The following is a 10,833-nucleotide window of genomic DNA, read 5'->3' on the forward strand; positions in this document are numbered from 1 at the left end:
TTGGGTGCACTGGCTCTTAGTCGAAGCAGGCAGGACCTGTGATCTTGGTGGCAGCCTCTGGGATCTTTAGTTACGGCATGCAGGGTCTTAGCTGAGGCATTTGGGATCTAGTTCCTTGACCAGGGATCAAACCTGGACGCCCTGCATTGGGAGTGCAGCGTCTTAGCCACCGGGCCACCTACAAGGCCTCGTAACTATTTACTGATCTTCACCATGTCAGTCTCAAAACGTTAAGTTACTATCTCAAAACAAAGCTATGCCCGTATTCCCTTTCATCTTCAGGGTGTTCCGATAACTGCTGCTTGAAGCCCATTGCTACTGCTTTGCTTACAAATTTAAACCAATGATGACTTTACAGTTTTTTTAATTTAAAGATAAATTTAAAAAAAATAAAAAGGGAAGTATGTTGGGGCCGTATAATGGTCTAGGATCACTCCTCACTGTGACAGTGAGTGGGGTTCTGACCAACACATTTCTTTAAAGCGGGGCTTATCTGTGATCAAGTTTTTAAAACCATAAGTAAATTCATTTACACATGTCTCAATAAGTAGAATTTTTAAAAAATACATTAGTTTTTCCCATTTTCAGGCAACCTCAGCTCTTTTTCCTTGATGCAAACTGAAGTATTATGTTTAAATGGCAACTCACTCCAGCATTCTTGCCTAGAGAGTCCCATGGACGGAGGAGCCTGGCGGGCTACAGTCCGGAGGGTCACAAGAGTCGGACACGACTTAGTGACTAGACCACCACAAGCAGCACTTGATTTCCACCTAACATTTGTACGAAACAGGTTTTTAACCCCTCACTACTAATAAAATTCATTTTTCTTATAGATACCATTCTTGCATTTACATATAAGCATCTATACATCGAAATTCACGGCCGGTACCTTGTAATCGTTGCTCCCCTGAAACAGATCAGATCTCAGATGTTTCAGTGGAAACGAATACTGTGTTTCAGGTCACGGAGAACCACGGGGCTTGAACCCAAGTCAAGAACCTCAGGGGAAAACTGGACTGAGAACACAGACACAGGCCTGCAAAAATTCGACATCCGAAGACTCAACGTGGGTGCAAACAAGCAGGAAATTTGGGGGCCGGGGGGTCAGGATGTGGTGGAGAAAAGTTCAGAGGAAAACCACTGGTGTCGTGAGGAGGAACCACCCAGACTAAGTGGCTTTTGGAAGCCTGCACATTTGAAGTTCATCTTTATGGGTAAGAAGCTGCAAGACCCACAGGACGTGAGTGACGGCCAGGCGGAGGCGGGGAGTTGCAATCCAGCCACGTCTGTGCCTCGCCACGCTCCACCAGGCTTCCTTGGCCACAAGACCCCTCAGCATCCACGCATCACTCTTCCACACTGTTTACTGAACCGCTCCCGCACAAGCCGTCAGCTGCCTTGTCGTCTCTGAAACGCCTTTCCCTATTCGGCAAATGCCAATGGTGGTTCAGTTCAATTCAGTTCAGTCGCTCAGTCGTGTCTGACTCTTTGCGACCCCATGAATCGCAGCACGCCAGGCCTCCCTATCCATCACCAACTCCCGGACTTCACCCAAACTCAAGTCCACCAAGTGAGTGATGCCATCCAGCCATCTCATCCTCTGTCGTCCCCTTCTCTTCCTGCCCCCAATCCCTCCCAGCATCAGAGTCTTTTCCAATGAGTCAACTCTTCGCATGAGGTGGCCAAAGTACTGGAGTTTCAGCTTTAGCATCAGTCCTTCCAAAGAAATCCCAGGGCTGACCTCTTTCAGAATGGACTGGTTGGATCTCCTTGCAGTCCAAGGGACTCTCAGGAGTCTTCTCCAACACCACAGTTCAAAAGCATCAATTATTTGGCACTCAGCCTTCTTCACATTCCAACTCTCTCATCCATACATGACCACAGGAAAAACCATAGCCTTGACTAGACGGACCTTTGTTGGCAAAGTAATGTCTCTGCTTTTGAATATGCTATCTAGGTTGGTCATAACTTTCCTTCCAAGGAGTAAGCGTCTTTTAATTTCATGGCTGCACTCACCATCTGCAGTGGTTTTGGAGCCCAAAAAAATAGTCTGACACTGTTTCCACTGTTTCCCCATCTATTTCCCATGAAGTGATGGGACCAGATGCCATGATCTTCATTTTCTGAATGTTGAGAATTAAGCTAACTTTTTCACTCTCCACTTTTACTTTCATCAAGAGGCTTTTGAGTTCCTCTTCACTTTCTGCCATAAGGGTGGCGTCATCTGCATATTTGAGGTTATTGATATTTCTCCCAGCAATCTGGATTCCAGCTTGTGTTTCTTCCAGTCCAGCGTTTCTCATGATGTACTCCGCATATAAGTTAAATAAACAGGGTGACAATATACAGCCTTGACGTACTCCTTTTCCTATTTGGAACCAGTCTGTTGTTCCATGTCCAGTTCTAACTGTTGCTTCCTGACCTGCATACAGATTTCTCAAGAGGCAGGTCAAGTGGTCTGGTATTCCCATCTCTTTCAGAGTTTTCCACAGTGTATTGTGATCCACACAGTCAAAGGCTTTGGCATAGTCAATAAAGCAGAAATAGATGTTTTTCTGGAACTCTCTTGCTTTTTCCATGATCCAGAGGATGTTGGCAGTTTGATCTCTGGTTCCTCTGCCTTTTCTAAAACCAGCTTGAACATCAGGAAGTTCACAGTTCACATATTGCTGAAGCCTGGCTTGGAGAATGTTAAGCATTACTTTACTAGCGTGTGAGATGAGAGCAATTGTGCAGTAGTTTGAGCATTCTTTGGCATTGCCTTTCTTTGGGATTGGAATGAAAACTGACCTTTTCCAGTCCTGTGGCCACTGCTGAGTTTTCCAAATTTGTTGGCATATTGAGTGCAACACTTTCACAGCATCATCTTTCAGGATTTGAAATAGCTCCACTGGAATTCCATCACCTCCACTAGCTTTGTTCATAGTGATGCTTTCTAAGGCCCACTTGACTTCACATTCCAGGATGTCTGGCTCTAGGTCAGTGATCACACCATCATGATTATCTGTGTCGTGAAGATCTTTTTTGTACAGTTCTTCTATGTATTCTTGCCATCTCTTTTTAATATCTTCTGCTTCTGTTAGGTCCATACCATTTCTGTCCTTTATCAAGACCATCTTTGCATGAAATGTTCCCTTGGTATTGAAAGGTTGTTGTTGAATCACGTGAATACACCGGGATTCTTGGCCCCCAGAGGAGAAGAATTCAATCCGGGGCCAAAGACTAGGCTTGATCGCTCAGAGCTTTTGTGTAATAAAGTTTTATTAAAGTATAAAGGAGATAGAGAAAGCTTCTGACATAGGCATCAGAAGGGGGCAGAAAGAGTAGCCCCCTGCTAGTCTTCAGCTGGATGTTATATAGTCACTAGCAGTCTGTTAATGAAAGAAAGGAATGTCTTAAAATTCAGAATGGCACCAGGCCCCTCACCCATAAGATGCATTTTGGGATAATCTTGGCACCAAATGGCTTATCCTGGGCCATAAAATGATTAACTTGAATCTTGAAGAAGGGCAGACCACCATACAAATAGTTTCATTTACATAGATTAGGGGAACAATATCTGAGTATAACATACTGGTTTGTCAAGTAGGTTCTGGGCCAAGAGGCGGAACCGACTGGGAGACAGAGTTTGGGGTAAAGGCATAGCACATTAGCATAGCTTAAGACAAACATATCCATAAGAAAAAGGCATTGGTTATCTCTAGGCTCAAGAATAGCTAACTTCAGGGGAAACCAGGTGTCATTACGGCCACACAGTATTTTAAGAGAAACCTCCCTTTAAATTTGTATAGAGAAGGAAAAAATATTGCTAGTTTGTTTCCTCCTGCCGCTTAAGAGAGAGAAAAATGTCTGACACTTGCAGGCTATTTCCTCCATTTGGAGACCCCTGGCCTTCCTGCCTGTTACCCTCTCATTTTCTTCGACTCCAGTCCCCAGGTCCTGGTCTACAAAGACTGTGAAAAGTTTGTCCTTTCTTCCTCCTTGAGAATTCCAGACCCCTCTCTCCTTGGGGACCCCTAGATTTCCTATCAACCTGCCTAAGAAATGACTCTCTCATTATTTCTAATTTTCTTGAAGAGATGTCTAGTCTTTCCCATTCTCTTGTTTTCCTCTATTTCTTTGCACTGATCGCTGAAGAAGGCTTTCTTATCTCTTCTTGCTATTCTGTGGAACTCTGAATTCAGATGCTTATATCTTTCCTTTTCTCCTTTGCTTTTCACTTCTCTTCTTTTCACAGCTATTTGTAAGTCCTCTCCAGACAGCCATTTTGCTTTTTTGCATTTCTTTTCCATGGGGATGGTCTTGATCCCTGTCTCCTGTACAATGTCACGAACCTCATTCCATAGCTCATCAGGCACTCTATCTATCAGATCTAGGCCCTTAAATCTATTTGTCACTTCCACTGTATAATCATAAGGGATTTGATTTGGGTCATATCTGAATCATCTAGTGGTTTTCCCTACTTTCTTCAATTTAAGTCTGAATTTGGCAATAAGGAGTTCATGATTTGAGCCACAGTCAGCACCTGGTCTTGTTTTTGCTGACTGTATAGAGCTTCTCCATCTTTGGCTGCAAAGAATATAATCAATCTGATTTCGGTGTTGACCATCTGGTGATGTGCATGTATAGAGTCTTCTCCTGTGTTGTTGGAAGAGGGTGTTTGTTATGACCAGTGCATTTTCTTGGCAAAACTCTATTAGTCTTTGCCCAGCTTCATTCTGTATTCCAAGGCCAAATTTGCCTGTTACCCCAGGTGTTTCTTGACTTCCTACTTTTGCATTCCAGTCCCCTATAATGAAAAGGACATCTTTTTTGGGTGTTAGTTCTAAAAGGTCTTGTAGGTCTTCATAGAACCATTCAACTTCAGCTTCTTCAGTGATACTGGTTGGGGTGTAGACTTGGATTACTGTGATATTGAATGATTTGCCTTGGAAGTCACCAAACGCTCACAAGCGCTGGAGCAGACTTCCTAAACATGCTCACGGAAACAAGGTTAAGAAATGACCGAGCCCCAGATCACAGAGCTCTTAAGAGATGGCAGCCAGGCCTGCAAACATGACTCCTGGAATTTCTAACTTCTTGCTGAAATACCTTTGAGCAAAAAAAATAAAATAAAATTTGTCTCACTACCGCTGAAAGCTCTCTCACCAAACTATTCTCAGAAGAGGCAAGAAGAATCTCCAGAGGTAAGCAACAAAAAATAGTAAGTAGCTGCTGCTACTGCTGGTAAGTCGCTTCAGTCGTGTCCAACTCTGTGTGACCCCATAGACGGCAGCCCACCAGGCTCCCCCGTCCCTGGGATTCTCCAGGCAAGAAGACCGGAGTGGGTTGCCATTTCCTTCTCCAATGCATGAAAGCAAAAAGTGAAAGGGAAGTCGCTCAGTCGTGTCTGACTCTTCGCGACCCCATGGACTGCAGCCTACCAGGCTCCTCTGTCCATGGGATTTGCCAGGCAAGAGTACTGGAGTGGGGTGCCATTGCCTTCTCCAAGTAAGTAGCTACCTAAAGCCAAATCAAGCTGCTGCTGCTGCTAAGTCACTTCAGTCGTGTCCAACTCTGTGCGACCCCATAGACAGCAGCCAACCAGGCTCCCCTGACCCTGGGATTCTCCAGGCAAGAAGACTGGAGTGGGTTGCCATTTCCTTCTCCAATAATAAGGTATATCTATAACATATTCAGGACTTGCCAGTTGGCACCAGTGGTAAAGAACCTGCCCGTCAGTGCAGGAGACATAATGAGACACAGGTTCACTGCCTGGGTCAGGAAGATCCCCTGGAGAAGGGCATGGCAACCCACTCTAGTACTCTTGCCTGGAGAATCCCAGGGACAGAAGAGCCTGGCGGGCTGCAGTCCATGGGGTCCCAGAATTGGGACACAACTGAAGCGACTTAGCACACATGCGTGCAAAAACATTTATTCCCTAAATATCTATGTCTGTGCACTATTTATTAACTGGAGGAAAAATATATATATATTCATGACCCAGATAATTACGATGGTGTGATCACTGACCTAGAGCCAGACATCCTGGAATGTGAAGTCAAGTGGGCCTTAGAAAGCATCACTATGAACAAAGCTAGTGGAGGTGATGGAATTCCAGTGGAGCTATTTCAAATCCTGAAAGATGATACTGTGAAAGTGTTGCACTCAATATACCAGCAAATTTGGAAAACTCAGCAGTGGCCACGGGACTGGAAAATGTCAGTTTTCATTCCAATCCCAAAGAAAGGCAAAGCAAAAGAATGCTCAAACTACCGCACGATTGCACTCATCTCACACGCTAGTAAAGTAATGCTCAAAATTCTCCAAGCCAGGCTTCAGCAATACGTGAACTGTGAACTTCCTGATGTACAAGCTGGTTTTAGAAAAGGCAGAGGAACCAGAGATCAACTTGCCAACATCCGCTGGATCATCGAAAAAGCAAGAGAGTTCCAGAAAAACATCTATTTCTGCTTTATTGACTATGCCAAAGCCTTTGACTGTGTGGATCACAATACACTGTGGAAAATTCTGAAAGAGATGGGAATACCAGACCACCTGACCTGCCTCTTGAGAAACCTATCTGCAGGTCAGGAAGCAACAGTTAGAACTGGACATGGAACAACAGACTGGTTCCAAATAAGAAAAGGAGTTCGTCAAGGCTGTATATTGTCACCCTATTTATTTAATTTATATGCAGAGTACATCATGAGAAACGCTGGACTGGAAGAAACACAAGCTGGAATCAAGATTGCCGGGAGAAATATCAATAACCTCAGATATGCAGATGACACCACCCTTATGGCAGAAAGTGAAGAGGAACTCAAAAGCCTCTTGATGAAAGTGAAAGTGGAGAGTGAAAAGTTGGCTTAATTCTCAACATTCAGAAAACGAAGATCATGGCATCCGGTCCCACCACTTCATGGGAAATAGATGGGGAACAGTGGAAATAGTGTCAGACTTTATTTTTCTGGGCTCCAAAACCACTGCAGATGGTGACTGCAGCCATGAAATTAAAAGACGCTTACTCCTTGGAAGGAAAGTTATGACCAACCTAGATAGCATATTCAAAAGCAGAGACATTACTTTGCCAACAAAGGTCCGTCTAGTCAAGGCTATGGTTTTTCCTGTGGTCATATATGGATGTGAGAGTTGGACTGTGAAGAAGGCTGAGCGCCAAATAATTGATGCTTTTGAACTGTGGTGTTGGAGAAGACTCCTGAGAGTCCCTTGGACTGCAAGGAGAGGCAGCCAGTCCATTCTGAAGGATATCAGCCCTGGGATTTCTTTGGAAGGAATGATGCTAAAGCTGAAACTCCAGTACTTTGGCCACCTCATGTGAAGAGTTGACTCATTAGAAAAGACTCTGATGCTGGGAGGGATTGGGGGCAAAAGGAGAAGGGGATGACAGAGGATGAGATGGCTGGATGGCATCACTGACTTGATGGACGTGAGTCTGGGTGAACTCCGGGAGTTGGTGATGGACAGGGAGGCCTGGCATGCTGCGATTCATGGGGTCGCAAAGAGTCGGACACGACTGAGTGACTGATCTGATCTGATATATATCACTTTAAAAAATAGACCTTATCACATTTAAAAGAAACCATAGAGAGGATGAGACAGTTAGATAGCATCTCCGACTCAATGGACATGAATTTGAGCAAACTCCGTGAGATGATGAAGGACACAAGAGCCTGGTGTACCACAGTTTATGGGATCGAAAAGAGTCAGACAGGACTCTGTGACTGAACAAGGGCAATGCAGTAAAGATAGCCCATTAAGGGACTTCGGTGGTGGTCCAGTGGTTAAGACTCCACCTCCCAATGCAGGGGGCCTGCGTTTGATTCCTCGGTGGGGAACTGGAGCCTGCATGTTACAACTAAGACGGGACGCAGCCAATGAAACAAATAAAAAGACATCTCATTAATCCTACTTCTAGGAATCTACCCTGAAGATTCTTCCAAGGAAACAAAAATACAGATTGAACAAAGTTATTCATTGCATCATTTGTAACTGCAAAATACCTGAAACTTAAATGCCCATATTTAGCAAAGTGGCTGCATAAACTATGTTACAAATACACAAAAAATCTTATACCTCTGTTATCAATTAAAAACGAAAAGGAACCTCTCCCTAAACAGGCTTAGAATCGGTACCAGGGCATATTATTGATTGAACGACATTAAAATACAGTGGAGAAGCTACCTATATTTTCTTATTTTTTTTCTTTCCGACATGAAGGAAAAATATGTTAGCACAAACAGCCATGTGCATATTCTTGTGTGTTTGATGTAAGCAATGTTTTCCCCACATGCAACATAATATCCTAGCTGATTGGGTAGAGTCGTACTAGGTTAAGTAACCACTCATTCCTGGTAAGGACAGAGTTTCAGCCTTGTGGATAGAATTACGAAGTCTGTCTCGAGTTTGCCGAGCTGTCCCATGCATTATGAATCTGCAGGATTTCACATGACTGAAAGAGAATATTTCAGCTGACTGTCAACTGCTGCAGATCTTGAGGGTCAGCCAGAAGTCTTTTTGTTTAACAGCAAGAGTGTTTTCTTTTTCAGTATCTCTCCACTTGAAGAGACTGCTTCTGCTTCAAGGGGGAGACCAATTACACTTCTTCGGTCACTTCAGAAGGTTGTGTAAAAAAAAAAAAAAAGGGCATTAACTGAGTACCTTCCTCCGATCTAATTTTCTTTGGCTCAGGAGCTGATATTCTGGGGAGTTTGCTGGCTGGTCTTCAGCTTCATTCAGTTCTCAGAATTCCTGGAGACAAGTCATAAATCAAAAAAACCGTGCAGACCGGCTGTATTATGTGTGGTTCAGAGTCCACCGGCACTGTTCCTCGAGGAAGAAGCACTCTGAGGAAGCAGGTTGTGAGATATCAGTGTGCTGGTCTCCTTCCCTCCCCCTGCCAAGTTCTTCTGTATCCATCAGGGATTGTGACACCCAAATCCAAAGCAGAATTACCAATAATAATGCCAAAAAATAGGATGAGAAAAATAAAAAAGACAGAAAAACAAAACACACAAAGAAAAAACTAGGCAACGAAACCAGATACTGAGAGAGAGGACAAAGCTTAGCACCCTCTAGAAAAGAGAGGGGGCTTCCCAGGTGGCCCCCGTGGGAAAAAAAACCCGCCTGCCAATGCAGGAGACTTGAGTTGCCGGTTCGATCCCTGGGTCTGGAAGATCCCCTGGAGGAGGGCGTGGAAACACTACTCCAGTACTCTTGCCTGGGAAATCCCATGGACAGAGGAACCGGGCGGGCTACAGTCCATGGGGTCGCAGAGTCAGACACGACCGAAGCGACTTAGCATCCACGCACGCACGCACGCACGCACGCCCACACGGGAAAGAGGGGACATGACAGGTAGACAGAACGTCTCCGAAAAGAAGGAATACACAGAGAAGAGGGCTGAGGTGGGAATGGGGGATTTTCCTGAGCTGGAATTCAGAATGGTGTGGAGATCGTTTCCTGCAGAACACAATAACTGGACAACGCAGACCCCAACCCAACCCGACAAAATGCGTCTCTTCCAAAGGCGGCAGACGTCATCAACACGTAAAAAATTTAAAAATGGTAAAAAACACCCACGGCAGATTCATGTTGATGTATGGCAAAACCAATACAGAATTGTAAAGGAATTAGCCTCTAATTAAAATAAATAAATTTAAATTTTAAAAGAATGGTAAAAAAAAAAAAAAGTATATCAAAAGAACCAACAAAGAGCGACTCAAAACTCTCTCCCTACATATTAAGTACCAAAGACCTTAGAGCCAAGTTCCTAAGCTCTTGAGGAAACAGCTCACGATCCGAGAATTTTCTGCCCCACGATCCGAGAATTTTTTCACTTGTCATTCAGGGAAAGGGACAAGGAGAGATCATTTCAGGACACAAAGGAAATTGGGAGCACACCATCCATGGAAACGAAAGTACACGAACCACCCACGTACCAATAAACCTGAACGCAAGAACGGAAAAGTAGAAACGAAAAGAGTCGTGCCAAGTCAAAAACCTTGTCACAGAAGAAGCACCACACACGTCTTATTTATATGCTCATAAACCTTCACAGAAATATACAAATAATTGTGGAAAATCAACATAACACACAGCCATTTAGTAAGAATTCAGATGCAAAATTCTACGGAATGCCCATGATCCCTGAGCCTCAGGAAGAGTTAGGAAATACAAGAACACTGAAAAGTGAAGCTCTGTTAATGATGGTGACGACAGAAGTGCAGTCTTTAAAATATGAAGGGAACCTTCAGGAAAAAGACCACAAGGATCAGAAGCATTCTAGAATTCTAAGGAAAGAACGACATCAAAAAAAAAAAAAAACCCAGCATATGTGGGGGAATGGGAACATAAACACACAGACATGAAACTGTAACAGTGAAAGTAATACGTGCAAAAACACGGCAGAATTACAATTGTATACACATATAAGCTATTATGTGTGCCGGTACCTCAGCTGTGTGCTGTGACCCCACGGACTGCAGCCCGCCAGGCTCCTCTGTCCACGGAATTCTCCAGGCAAGAATACTGGAAGGGGTTGCCATCCCCTTCTCCACGGGGATCTTCCCGACCCAGGAATTGAACTCAGGTCTCCTGAATCTGCAGGCAGATTCTTCACCATCTGAGCCACCAGGGAAGCCCATATAAACTACTGCTGCTAAGTCGCTTCAATCATGTCCGACTCTGTGAGACCCCATAGACGGCAGCCCACCAGGCTCCCCCATCCCTGGATTCTCCAGGCAAGAACAGTGGAGTGGGTTGCCATTTCCTTCTCCAATGTATGAAAGTGAAAAGTGAAAGTGAAGTCGCTCAGTCATGTCCGACCCTTAG

Source organism: Bos indicus, chromosome X (genome assembly GCF_029378745.1).
Source record: "Bos indicus isolate NIAB-ARS_2022 breed Sahiwal x Tharparkar chromosome X, NIAB-ARS_B.indTharparkar_mat_pri_1.0, whole genome shotgun sequence".
In the NCBI taxonomy this organism is placed as follows: Eukaryota; Metazoa; Chordata; class Mammalia; order Artiodactyla; family Bovidae; genus Bos; species Bos indicus.